We start from the raw sequence: 13,528 nt of genomic DNA, 5'->3' as shown, positions 1-13,528 counted from the left end.
CACACATGCACACGATAAGAGGTCTGGTCCTGCACCTTTCTTTCATAATGCTGGGAGGGCCAGCACGATGGGTGGGAAGAGTATTCTTGGAAGCTTGGGACAGCTGGCAATATCCTAACCACATATAAAAGAGACTCGAGGCTACAAAAATAAATCTTACTAAATGCAAACCAAATGTAACCCTAGTTCAATTTTAGCAAAACATTTTAGATGGCTGCCAGCTACTCCAGCACCTATAGTCAAGAGGAAGTACGGCAGAGGGGGAGTCACTGAGGATGCACGAGAACGGTAATAATACCTTACTCTTTACAAAGTTTATAAATCATATGGTCACGGAGACATATTGCTAAGATCCCTTCTAGGGTCTTAGAAGGGGGCACTGCTCCTGTAAATTCCTGAAAGTGAAGTTTCACCAACTGTCTTCAGGGTCTGGAGACATTCTTTGGTCCTCGACTCATAAAACATATTAAGGATGAAAGGAGCTTTTATATGGGTCATATCTGTCAGCATTTACTATAGTGGGAATTAAGAAAAATGTAAAATACTTTTATTAATGCATTTTAAAACAATTATATTACAAGGGAATTAAAAAAATGTAAAATACTTTTATTAATGCATTTTAAAACAATTATATTACAAGTTAAAAGAATAACTCCCCCCCTCCCCCCAGACAGGGTTTCTCTGTGTAGCTTTGGTGCCTGTCCTGGAACTCGCTTTGTAGACCAGATCTCTCGAACTCAGAGATCCACCTGGCTCTGCCTCCCGAGTGCTGGGATTAAAGGCATGAGCCACCACGGCCCAGCAAGAATAACATTTTTAATAAAAACATTTAAAAAGTATTAGTGAGACGTGTGTGGTATTTTTGTTTATATTTCTATCAATTCTCTTATTTGTGGCTTGGTTGGGATATGCTCTACCCTTAACTATTACAGGGGTTCAGTCGTCTCTGGAAATTCAGCTGTGTTGTTATTATAGTGAAAGAGGGAGAATCTTCCTACAAAAATAATTTTGGCTTTATTGACCCTGACTAGGCTTGCAGAACCACACATTTACAAGTCAATTATTTTGGGTGCCTGAAGCTCTTTATCTATTTAATCAACCCCACCTCCCAGATAAGTGCCAATCAGTTCCATACTTTAGCAAACAAGGAAAACTTTACAGACAGCTTTTAATGAATAACAAGTCTTAGGGAAGTTATCCTTTCACTGACAAGGGGTAAATTATCTCCAGCATTGTCCTTACTTCTAGTTTGTAAGGCTTTAAAACCATGACTAAGCTCAAACACAACTTAGGTGCTTCATATAGTGTGCTCAGTAGTGTTTTTCTTTTTTTTTTTAAAGATTTACTTTTATTAGTTTTAACTGTGTGTGTGTAAATACAGGTGCTCTTGGAGGCCCAGAGAGGTGTTGGATCCCCTGGAGCTAGAGTTGCTGGCCCTTGTGAGTGTCCCAACATGGGTGTGGTTGTGCCCTATCTCCAAACGGTTCTTTTGTTGTTGACTGCGTGTTTGTTTTGTGTGGGTTTGTTTGGGTGTAGGTAACAAAATCTAAGGCCTTCTTCCTTGGTAGGCAAATGCCCAAAGGCTAAGAGTCTGACACACCCCTGGCTGCTCCCATTACCTAAGTTTCCAACTTCTCCCTGAATCCTCCGCATGTGCTACGTAAGTGCTTTTTTATTCATTATCGTATTTCATCCTCGCAGCCATCCTAGGAGACAGATAATAATACTGGACTCCTTTGCAGACGTGGAGCCTAAGATATAGGCAGGTTAAAGCCCAGTCTTACACAAAACTGGGTCAGGATTTAAACCCAGACGACGCTTGGGTTCAGTCTATTATTCATTGATAGAGTATACAGGTGGGAGACAGCGCGAAAAACTCGTGTTTAAAGGTATAAATAGGCATTTCTTAAACCAAAAACCCCATAAGGGCCAAGAAAGCCCGGACATCCATCCGGGACGCACGTCTTATTTCCCACTCCACGATTCCGCGTGATTTCCTCATTTTCCAGACATCTCTGTCTGTCCCGATGCCTTCGAACGCTCTGAGACCGAACGCTGACCCTGAAACGCAGGCGCTCCGTGGAATGGGGAAACTTGTGGGGGGGGAGGGGGAGGGAGGGAGGAGCGACCCCCGTGGTAACCACGGTAACGGTGGCGTGGCGGGAGTCGTGCGCAGGCGCCCTGCGTCCTCGCGTGGGCCTGCCCGGGCCTGGAACTCCCCGGGGCCGAGGGCGACTCCGGGTGGTGGGTGGGAGCCCGGCGGCGCGCGCCTGCGCACTGGGCCGGGCGCTGGTGTGACCGGGCGCACGTAGCGAGGGCTGCGGCCGCCCCTTCCTCGGCGCGCCGGCGCGGCCCGGGGGTTATAAAAGGGCCGGACGGGCTCCCTCTGCCGCCCAGTGGCACCGCTAGCAGCCGGCGGAGGGCAACGGGGAGGTAGCGGCCCGAGCGCAGGCGACAGGACCCGACAGGACCCGCCGCACCCGAGCTGTCGCCGCCCTCCACGGCCCCGCCGTCTAGGTGAGGCGCTCCCCCGACCTTGGGGACCGGTGCCGGGTCCCCGCGGGCAGCCGGGGGTGAGGGTGGGGGTCCCCTCGCTCTCGGCGGCGGGGGGCTCTGTGCCGTGCCCCCGCCGCCCCCCGGGTCTCTCGGAGGGGATTCGGCCCCGCACCCCCGAGGCCCAGCCTCCCCGCCGCCGCCGCCGCTCGCCCGGCTTCCCCTCGCCGCCCCCGTCCTGCCCCCGTCCGGCTAGGGCTGCAAGCCGCTTCTGCCCCGCCCCGGGACTGGGACCTTCTTGAATGTTCCATCCCGGGCAGCCAGCCTCCCTGTTGACTTGGGTCGCGGCGGTACCTGGTCCTCCCTCCAAAGCTGGAGGAAAGAGGCGGCGAGGGCGGGCGGGCGGGGGTTTTCTGGGCTGCCACGGCCGCAGATGGTTAGCATGTGGCTGGGGAGAAGCTTGCGGCGGGCGCTTTGCAGCCGGGGCTGAGGCACTCCTCCTCCGCCTTTTTCTTTTTTCTTGTTCTCGCTTTTGCAAAGTGAAGCTGGGAAAGTGGGACCGGCTCAGAAGTTAGGGCTGAACTTGTCTGTGGCGTGTCGCGGTGCTGCCTCAGCAGTTAGACGTAGCCCCGGGGAGTTGAGCTGCGGGAGCTGAGAAGTGGCTGTCATTCAACACTGTCGGGGAAGCTGGCTTCCTCTGCATCCCCGTGAATCATTTAAGGACGCGTGAACCCGTCTCTGTATTCTGTATCCCTCCCACCCACCCCCACTTCGTCCTCCTCTCCCACTCCTCTAGTTCTGCTCACTCCCCCCACCCCTTTTCGTCCTTCCCGCCCTCCCTCCCCTCGTGGGGTCTAAAAGTCAGTCTGTTGCATGCAGGCAGACCTTCCATGGTTGTGTGAGAATTTTAAATTTAAATTTTGTGATCCCCCACATGGATGTTTAGTGTGTGTGTGTAGGGGAAAGGATGGTACGAGAAACATGAGACCCTTTCAAGAGCGGGAACTTAATACAGACGCACTTTTTAGACGCTGACATCTTAAGCGGACCGCACAGAATGAGGACTCTTGGATTTTTTTGCCCCCTTAGTTATAGGGCAGAGCCTCCCACAGAAAGGAGTGGAGAAGCTGCTGGGTCCTCTTTTAGGAACCGAGCTGAAAAAAAAAAAAATTAAAAGGAACTTGCCAGTTTCAACTTAACTGTTTCTCCGAGAGCTGTGTGGCTCTTGGACTTTTCCTTGGAATGCGCTCTGGAGGGGTGGAATCGTCACTACGTGAGTGGGGGAGGGGGGAGACGTGGCAGCAGCGTTCTTTCATCAACTTTTTGCCTTTTTTTTTTTTTTTTTTTAAGGTTGAGGGAAAAAAACGTATTTCCCTTCTCAGGTTTAGATGTAGCTTATGAATGGAGCTAGTCTTTTCCTAAAATAATCATATAAAAAAAATCATGCCTGCGTAGCAGGAACATTGAAAATTAATTTTAAAAACACATAAAAGGGTTATTTTGGTTATTTCTAGGGAGAAAGTAGATTTTTAAGCAGGAAGTAGTGAAGAAGCTGAAAGTGAACAAGCTTGAATTTTTTTGTCTTGATTTGAAATATGAACAGCTGTGATTTCTTTTTTTTCCCTCAGCCTCTGATTTTTCTTTAACTTTGGACTTTAGCCCGAGTGTCATTTCAGATCCTTAAATATGATTTTGAAGTTTTGCCTTTTTCTTTCTGTAGGAAGCATAGATTTTTTTTTTTTTTTTTTTTTTTTTTTTACTACTTTAAAAGGTTGTGACAGTTTGATTTTGGAATATTGTGTCTAGTGTTTTTTTCTGAGGGCAAATGTCTTTTGGGTTTGCAGACTAGGGAAAGGATTATTTCTCTTTAGGTGGGTAAAGCTGTTTCCATTGTTCTATTGAAATGAGTTTCATTTTGAAATACTGAAAACAGGGACTGTGATATAAAAGGACTGAGTAATTTTGTCTCTTGCTCACTCTGCAAAGCAGGTGAAAAATAGGCACAACTTGTAATAATTATAAAGATAAACTGAAGAACAAGGCTTTAGGTCACCTGGGTATTCCATTGTTGCAGGTGAGTCTCGGCTTTGGAAGGGGGAGACTGCTATTTCCATGTTGCTGCAGAGTGAGTTACGTATTTGACAAGCATGGAGTAGTTAATTTCAAACATTTGCGTTGATGCCAGGGATATGTTAAGAACTGGGACAGCGATAAAGTTTGTGAACCTTAGTTTCTATGGAAGGAGTGCTTTGTTTTTAATAAACCACTAACCTGGGGGGGGGTAGTTATTGTTCTTAGATTAATCTTTGAGATCCAGAATGGTTTTCGTCCTATTTTGAGGCCATGAAACCCCTTGAAAGTCAGCAGGAAGGTGGGGGCCTACATCAGAAAATACAAATACACACTTCTGTGTAATTGTATATATCATTTTATGCCCCCATCCATTAACTCCGTTATAAGAATCCCTAAAAAATAAGAGATGTGAAGCTACTATTTAAGAATATCTAGGCTTCTTGAGGCAGACTTCTAGATTGTTTCAGAAAGTTGAGATGAGCATATGTCGGCTTCATTCAAGTATATAGATGGCTCTAATAAACTTTTGCTGAAAGTGTTTTTAACGAAATAGGTTCTTGGAACTTGTTGAACTGCTGTATTGTGAGTCAATAAAAATATATCATGTTATATATGGTCCTTCCTCTCCCCCAATATTGTAACACTGAAGGTGAAATAAACATGAAGATAAGAAAAATAACTTGAATGATCTTTTGACATTGAGTTTTATTGCCTTTCTTGTGGTAAAATATTGAATTTTACAATTAAACCATTTGTGGCATGTGTATAAATATATGCATAAACTGAGGACTTAGATATGTGAAATCAGGGGTTGGGGATTTAGCTCAGTGGTAGAGCACTTAGAGCGCTTGCTAGGCCCTGGGTTTGTTCTTCAGCTCCAGGGGGGGCGGGGGGGAAGGATATGTGTTAAAACTTGTGTTTATATTCGGTGAAATGTTTTTATATAAATTGAAGCTATCCTCTCGTTAGTTTTCCTTTAGCCAAATAGATATTATGCCTGATTAAACCTAGAAAATTATAAAAGATTCTCATTTAGGGTACTATAGAAATTTTGAAGCAAATTCCTCTTCCTGTCTTCTTTTGGATGCCCAGGATGATTGTTAGTATATTTGGCTGGATGTTGGCTAAAAATACAGTGCTAAGATTCATGCATCTTACATAACTATCATCAGAATAAATTCTGCCTTAGATTTCTTCTTCCTGTTTTTAGAAGTGTGTCCATGTTTTGATGGTTTACAGTTTTCTCAGTAATATTAAATCAAATTAATATACCATGCTTCTGATATTTTACATTTGAGCTGTTTATTATAAATAATGTAAAGGGAAGACTAATTCAGTAGTTGTTTCATTTATTTGGATGGTTGCAGTTAACTTTTAACTGTATTTCTTTTCATCTATGTAATTAATTAAATATTTTGAGAAAGGTTCTCACTATTGTAGCCCTGGTTGAACCTAGAACTTCCCTCAGACTCAGAAAGATCTGCCTGTGTCTGCCTCCCAAATACTGGGATTAAAGGCATATGCCGCTGTGCTCAGCCTTGTCTTAGTCATTTTTCTGTTGTTCGAACAAAATGCTCAAGACTGGATAATACGTAAAGAAAAGAATTTTGTTCATGAATCTGGAAGTCTTAGAAACATAGCTCTGGCTGGGCGGTGGTGGTGCACTCCTTTAGTCCCAGCACTCGGGAGGCAGAGCCAGGTGGATCTCTGTGAGTTCGAGGCCAGCCTGGGCTACAGAGCAAGATCCAGGAAAGGCACAAAGCTACACAGAGAAACCCTGTCTCAAAAAACCAAAAAAGAAGGAAAAGGAAAGAAACATGGCTCTGACTTGTGGTCAGCTCTAGTGATGGCCTCACAATGCTAAGAGTATTTGAAAGTAATCATGGGGTAAGGAGGAAAGCCACATAGATCCAGGGGTGTGGTTCACTTTCCCTAACAATCTGCTCTTGAGGGAACTGACTAACATACTCTGAAACAGCGTTATCCTTTCTAAGAGTGGCAGCCCAGTAATTTAACCACTTCATTGGTCCTTTCTGAAAATGCTGTCCCCAGTGACTTCACCTCCTCCTGTTAGTCCCCACCTCTTACAAGCTCTACCACTGGGGCTGGGCAGATGGCTCAGTGGTTAAGAGCACCTGCTACTCTTGTGGAGGACCTGGGTTTGATTTCGGGGCTCACAATCGTCAGTAACTTCAGTTCTAGAGGATCTCATGCACTCTTCTGACCTTTGAGGATGCCAGGCATGCACGTGGTGCACATACATGCATGTGGCCAGAATACTCATATAATATATATATATAATATATATATTATATATATATGAACATTTTTAAATCTTAGTAACAAAACAAAACAAAAACTTGAGAAGTTCTACCCTTCCGGTGATGAGATGGCTCAGTGGGTAAAGACACTTGTTACCAAGCCTGGAAACCTGAGTTCAGTCCTCAGGGCCCACATATTAGGAGAGAGACCTGACTCCTGGGAGTTGACCTCTGCACCTCCTTCATCTTGCATGTCCTTCATCTTTCCTCCCACTCCCTGTCTACAGCCACACTGGGGGACTAAGCTTCCAACACAGGAAACTTTGAGGTGTAAAACTAGATCCAAACCATGGATGCCAACCATTGTACTCATCCTCAAATAATTTAGAAAGTGCTCCGGAAAATGTTTTTATTTTTGAGACAAAGTCTCATCACTATGTAGCCCTGGCTATCCTGGAAATCACTATGTAGTTTTATATACACACACATAACTTATCTATACTCCTAGGCTCTCCTTCCTCTATGTTGGGAATCGAACCCAGAGTTTTGTGCATGCTAAGCAAGTGCTTTTTCCACTGAGTCACATTTCCTGTGCCGTAGAACTTCGTTTTTAAGTAAATTCTGTGAGGTGCTTTTATGGTCAGCTCCATTTTACCAATAAAAGACTCAAAAAGGTCTCACCATTTGGTTAAGAATAGTAAGTGGCGAAGCTGGGACTTGGATGTGGTTGGTTGCAGGTTGTCCATTCTCTTGATTCATGTTTCATGTTAGTGAAACATACCAAGCTTTCTAATCATGAATTGTTCTCTGGGTTATTTTACACCCCCTCAAAAGACAAAGTTGCCCCAAATATGGTAGTAGTAGTTAGCAATTGTGACACCAGCTGCCCGGAGCTTTACATTAAGCTCTCTTTAGTCCTCAGGTTCTTCTGTTTCACAAAGAAAATTCATCTCTGTGTGAATGTAGCCCACATGCTGTAGACCTCTGTTGAAATGTAATGAGCAAGAGCTATAGAGTTGACTGTGGTTTGTTTTTCTCCTTTTTCTTTGCTTGACACAGAGTCTCTTGATGTGTAGCCTAGACTGACCACAAATTGAGGCGCTTCCTGCTGAAGCCTCTTGAGTGCCGGGATTACAGGTGTCTCACACTGTACCCAGTTCTCTGGATTTTTTTTTTCAGTCTTTGAAAAGTGTTTTGTTTTTTAAGGGAGTTGGTTTATTTATTTTATATGTATTGGTATTTTGTCTGCTTGTCTGTATGTGTACCAGTGTGCCCACAGTGATCACAAGAGGCATCAGCTTACCTGGAACTGGAAGTACAGACGTTTGATAACCAAATAATTGTTTCAGCTAAGGCAAATACATATATTGAGATGCACTAGTGTTGGGTCTTAGAGACACTGTCTTGAAGGTGTCTTTGATTCTGAATAGGTAAGCATTTGTTATGATGTATATATAACACACACACACATATATATACATATATATTGATTACTGTGCTGAAAAAATTATAATTTCTAGTTTGAAATGGAATGGAAAAGAGTTACATGTATTTATATGTCTATTTGAGAAACATCTAGTAAATATTAACTCATTTAAAATAGGCTGAAGGCTTCTCTTTTACTCTAATTTTATATTAATTGGACTTCCATATCCAGTTCTCTAAAAACAAGAACCCTATGGTGTTTGTGAACCCTCCTTGCTGATTTAGGGCTCCAAACATGACTTGCCATGTTGGCTTTTGTTTTTGCTCCTTTGTTCAAGTCCCCTCACACTTTTTTTGAGGGGGTGGGGGTTGAGACAGAGTTTCAGTGTATAGCCCTGGAACTGTGTGACTGTCCTGGATCTCACTCTGTAGACCAAGTTGGCCTTGAACTCACATATATTCCCCTGCCTCTGCCTCCCGAGTACTGAGATGAAAGGTATGTGCCTCCACTGCCTGGCACCTCATGTTTTTTAACTTAAAAGGAAATTTTGATATTGTAATTACAACATTTCTTTTTCCTCCCTCCAAATCCTCCCATATAATCCTCATTTTTCAAATTTATAGCCTCTTTTCATCAATTGTCATTTCATACACACGCATATATATATAATATGACTATATATGTGTATATATACATACATACATGTAAAACCTCAGTCTGTATAGTGTTGCTTGTGTGTATGTTTGCAGGGCTGACCACGTGGTATTGGAGAACCAGTTGATGTGCTCTTCCCTAGGGAAGACTTATTTTTCCTGCTCCCAGCATTCCGTAGTTGCCTATAGCTCTTTATGTAGGGCCTCCCCACACCCTGTCCACTCGTGTTGTCCTTGCTCAGCTCATGTTTGGGTAGGTCAGGTTGAGAGTTTGTGGGTGTAGCTTTTGACATTACTAGGAGATAAGATAGTCTCACAGCAAATTCCCTGATCCTCTGGCTCTTATGATCTTTCTGACCCCTCCTGGATGATGTTCCCTGAGCCTTAGATGTAGGGGTGATTTGTAGATGTATGGACTGTGACTGGGTTCCACAGCTCTGCGTTTTGATTGGTTATGGTTTTCTGTAGTGGTCTTCTTTGTTGCTCAGAGAACTTTCCTTGATGAGGGTGAACACTACACTTATCTGTTGGACAGATGTTATTAGACATGCTGCTGGCTTAGTAATGAAGTGGTTATAGATTGTCCTTCAATATCTGTGACATGAATCCCTCCACCTATTTTTTTTAACCTACATAAGATTTCACTCATATTCAGGGCTGGCAGGATGGTGCTCAGCAGGATAAGGTACTTGCTACCAAGTCCAGTGGCCTAAGTTGGATTCTCTCATCCACATGGCGGAAGAGGAACTGATTCCAGGCTGTCCTTTGACCTTCACATATGCCATGGCATGTGCCCCCATTCATAAAAAGTATAAGAAATATAAAGATTTCACTTATATTCAAAGATTACGTGAAGTTGTCAAATTTGCATGATTTCAAAATATATATCCGTCTTCTCTTTTCACCACAAATGTATTTTGAAAATAAATTACTTATACTTGAATGATGAAGAACACTACTGACCTTACATATAAATACAGTGAACGCTTGTTATAGGTACCAAGCAGAGTGGTAGTGATGAAAATGAGAAAGGAGATTGCTAGTAAGCTGAAGAAATTGACATATTTTAAACAATTCTGCTGAGGAATAACAGACACTCAATAAAGTGCACAGGTTTAGTGTGCAGTTTGGTAAGTTTGGCAAAGACACTTAAAAAATGTCAATATAATCAATACAAGGAACGTCCATCACCCTTAAAATTTTCCTCATGGCTCTTTGAGGTCTCTGTTTCCTGCTCTTAGAGACCTTTCATCTATGTGACTTAAGATTCGTTTGTGGGTGTTATATAAAATAATTTTGTGTGGAGGTGTGAGTCTGACTTCTTAAAGTTAACATTGACTTTTGGCATTTATCCATGTTGCTACATGTACATTCTTTTTTTATTGATGAATAGTATTTTGATGGACATTGGACCATTTTCTGTGTTGTGTTGTGAGCTTTTATGTAAACATCTTTGTAGAGGCGCATACTTCTCCCTGGGTTAATATTTAGGAGCAGAATAACTAGAGCATAAATGATAAGGAAATAGTCTCCTTCCCATTGTTGGCTTGTCTCTATTTTTTTTTTAACAGTATGCTTTAAGAGGTAAGAATTACCACTATTCTGAGACAAACATATCTATGTAAAAGATCTGAAAGATAATTTTAAAAGGCTCTAGAGGACTTGTGCCTGTAATTCCAGCACATGGGAGAGAGAGGCAGGAAGATGCGGAGTTTCAAGGTCATTGTCTGCTACATGGTGAGCTTGAGGTCAGCCTGGGCTACATGTGATCCTGTTTCAAAAAGCAAAGTCCTCCAAATGAGTGCATTGAGCAAGTTTACAGGATAGAAAGTCAATATACAGCGGTCAGTTGTCCTTCTCCTTAACGGGTACTTAACAACTGGCAATTAACTGAACAATTACCATCTTAATGACCCCAGAAACATGCAGCTTCACAGAACTGTACAAGGTGAGTATGCTGAAATGACAAAACTCTGGCTATACCATCTTCATGGATGGGAAGACTGACTATTAAGATGCTCACTCTTCTCAAGCCAGCCTGTATCCCAGCAGTATACCTACAGAGACTGAGGAGCTGATTCTAAAGATCAGTGAAAAGTGAAATCCCTTGGAAAGAGCCAAGTTACTATAAAGCTACTGTACTCCAGACAGTCTGATATTAGAAAAAGATGTAGTCAGTGAACAAAACAGAGTTCACACACAAACATGGCCAATTAAATAAAAACAAAAATAAACAAACAAACAAACCCCCTCTGAGACAAAGTCATAGACCAGACTGCCTTGAATTCAAAATTCTCCTGTCTCATCTGCTTGAATATTACACATTTAGCTCAGTTCCTTTTTTGGGAAGCTAAAAAGCAAATCAATACAGAGAAGTCTGGAACAGTTGCTTAATTATATGCAAAAAAGGGAGGAGAGTCCTTGTAAGGTTTTCTGTTTGTTTTATTTTGTTGAAACAGGGTCTTATTGTATAGTTCAGGCTGGCAACTTTGGACTCTGTAGTTCAGGTGAACCTCAAACTCAAGAGTCTACTGGTTCAGTCATCTGAGTGAAGGGATTATTGGCTCTTTTCTTATTTTCTGGTGTTTTTGTTTGTTTGTTGTTTTGAGACAAGGTCTCAGTAGCTCTGGCTGGCCCAGAACTCACTATGTAGACTAGGTTGGCCCCAAACTCTCAGTTGATCCTCTTGCCCCTACCTCCTGGTGCTGGGATTTCAGGTGTGTGCCACCACACCTGGCATCTTTGTTTTATCTGTAAGAGAAATTTTAGAAAATGTTACTGTTTGTATATAGCAGGATCCTTAAGCAGCGTCAAGCATTGCACGCATAAATTAATGTTGCATGCATAAGTTAATGTTTCTTTTCCTCCTTCCTTTCCACAGCCTCCTTCCACTCTTTGCTCCCTCTTAAAATACAATCTGCATCTGATTTCTAGTGAAGTTTGAGTCGAAGTGGCCTCTTCTCTACTTCTCCAAGTCTTTGTTTTTCTTCCCGTGTTCCTCAGGACACCTTGGTAACAAATCCAGCTGTAGTTCTTGCCCCACCGTTGGCGATTCTTAGTGTCTTCTGTGTGCCTGACACCATCCTAAGTGCCTTAATTTACATCACTTGCGTTTATTATTGTTGTTTTTATAAGCCTAAGGCTTTTTTATTATTTTATTTCATGTGTCAATGTTCTGCCTGATTGTTTATCTGTACACTGTATGTGTAGTATCTGAAAAGGTCAGAAGAGGGTGTCAGATCCCCTGGGACTGGAGTTACAGGCAAATGGTCATAGGGATGCTGGGAATCAGACCCTGGTCCTCTGAAAGAGCAGCCAGTGCTGTTAACTGCTGGATTCTCTCCAGCCCTGAAATACTGCTTTTTTAGTTACTTGGTGGTGGTCACTTTTAGCCTCATGTTTTAAGTTGCTTATTCTCCTTCCAATTAAAAGGGCACCAAATAAAGTAGACATTATTGATAAATCTTATTAATTTAGAATGTTTGTAATATATCACTTACAATGCCATTTTTAGGCTCTCTATCCTGGGAAAAGAGCTCTAACTTTTTTCTACATTAGGAAAGGTATGTTTTGAGACAGGATACACACACACACACACACACACACACACACACACACACACACACCCTTAGGCTGGTTTAGAACTCATAATCTTACTGCTTTGGTCTCTTGACTTGTAGGTGTGTGGTACCACACCTGACAGGAACTGCCTATGTGTTTCTAAGGTGCTTGAAACAATTAAAATCTATTGTTTAGTTTAAAATAGGCAGTCTAAGCCAGATGTGGTGGCACATGCTTTTAATCCCAGCATTCAGGCAGACTCAGGCGGATCTCTGAGTTCAAGGTCATCCTGGTCTACAGAGTGAGTTCCAGGACAACCAGGGCTTCATAGGAAGACCCTCTCTCTAAAATAAAATAAAATAAAATAAAATAAAATAAAATAAAATAAAATAGTCTAAAAGTCAAGAACAAGACCATTTTAATAGTGATTCCTAAATTTTTATTAAAAATCTGATCATAGCATTAAATTAATTGTCCATCAGAAGCATGATGGAAATTTATAGAATAAAGTTAAGACAAATTACAGTTTGATGAGGGATTGCAAGGAAGATTAGAAATTTAACCAATTCTTTTAGTAATTGCTTAGTTGTTTTGGAAAACATGTCCTACTTGAGTGGGAAAGCATGCCAAGTCCAGTTACGCAGCATGTTGTAGTGGCCTTCATTAGGAACCAGAGTTTGTGTTGATTGTGAAAACTATCACAAAATTAAAGGTGAACACAGAAGCCAGGAGAACAAGCAGTTAGTATGAACTCTGCTAGAGCTTTCTAAAAGGTTTGACGCAAGTGTGGGAGGCAGGGAGAGACTTAAAAGGAGCCTTGTGGAAAAGCTTTAATGTCAGGCAAAGTTTAGATTAGAATATCAAGCATTCTTTCATCTCCGTTAAGATTTGGGTGATGTGTCTGGGAAGGAGGAATTTCCTTAAAACGTTGCAACTTTTTTAGAAGAAAAATATGAGGCTGAAAGGATAATAAAGTATCTGCCAGATGTCCTGTTCTAGTAATCCATTAAATAACTTGTACTTGAAACTCAATGACTGCTGATAACACTGTAAATGTTTAC

General features: G+C 42.3%; 1 protein-coding gene across 2 annotated transcripts in view; it reads left to right on the top strand.

Moving 5' to 3' along the window:
* Positions 1-2,298: 2,298 nt before the first annotated feature.
* The window catches only part of P4ha1 (prolyl 4-hydroxylase subunit alpha 1), a 56,796-nt gene continuing 45,566 nt past the window's right edge, over positions 2,299-13,528 (top strand). For both annotated transcript variants that reach the window (XM_059282062.1, XM_059282061.1), the window contains exon 1: positions 2,299-2,517. The gene's annotated coding sequence lies outside the window, so the exon portion shown is untranslated. The remainder of the gene's footprint in view (positions 2,518-13,528) is intronic.

This window comes from Peromyscus eremicus, chromosome 16_21, assembly GCF_949786415.1.
Source record: "Peromyscus eremicus chromosome 16_21, PerEre_H2_v1, whole genome shotgun sequence".
Lineage (NCBI taxonomy): Eukaryota > Metazoa > Chordata > Mammalia > Rodentia > Cricetidae > Peromyscus > Peromyscus eremicus.
This window is presented reverse-complemented; position numbering and strand designations above follow the sequence as displayed.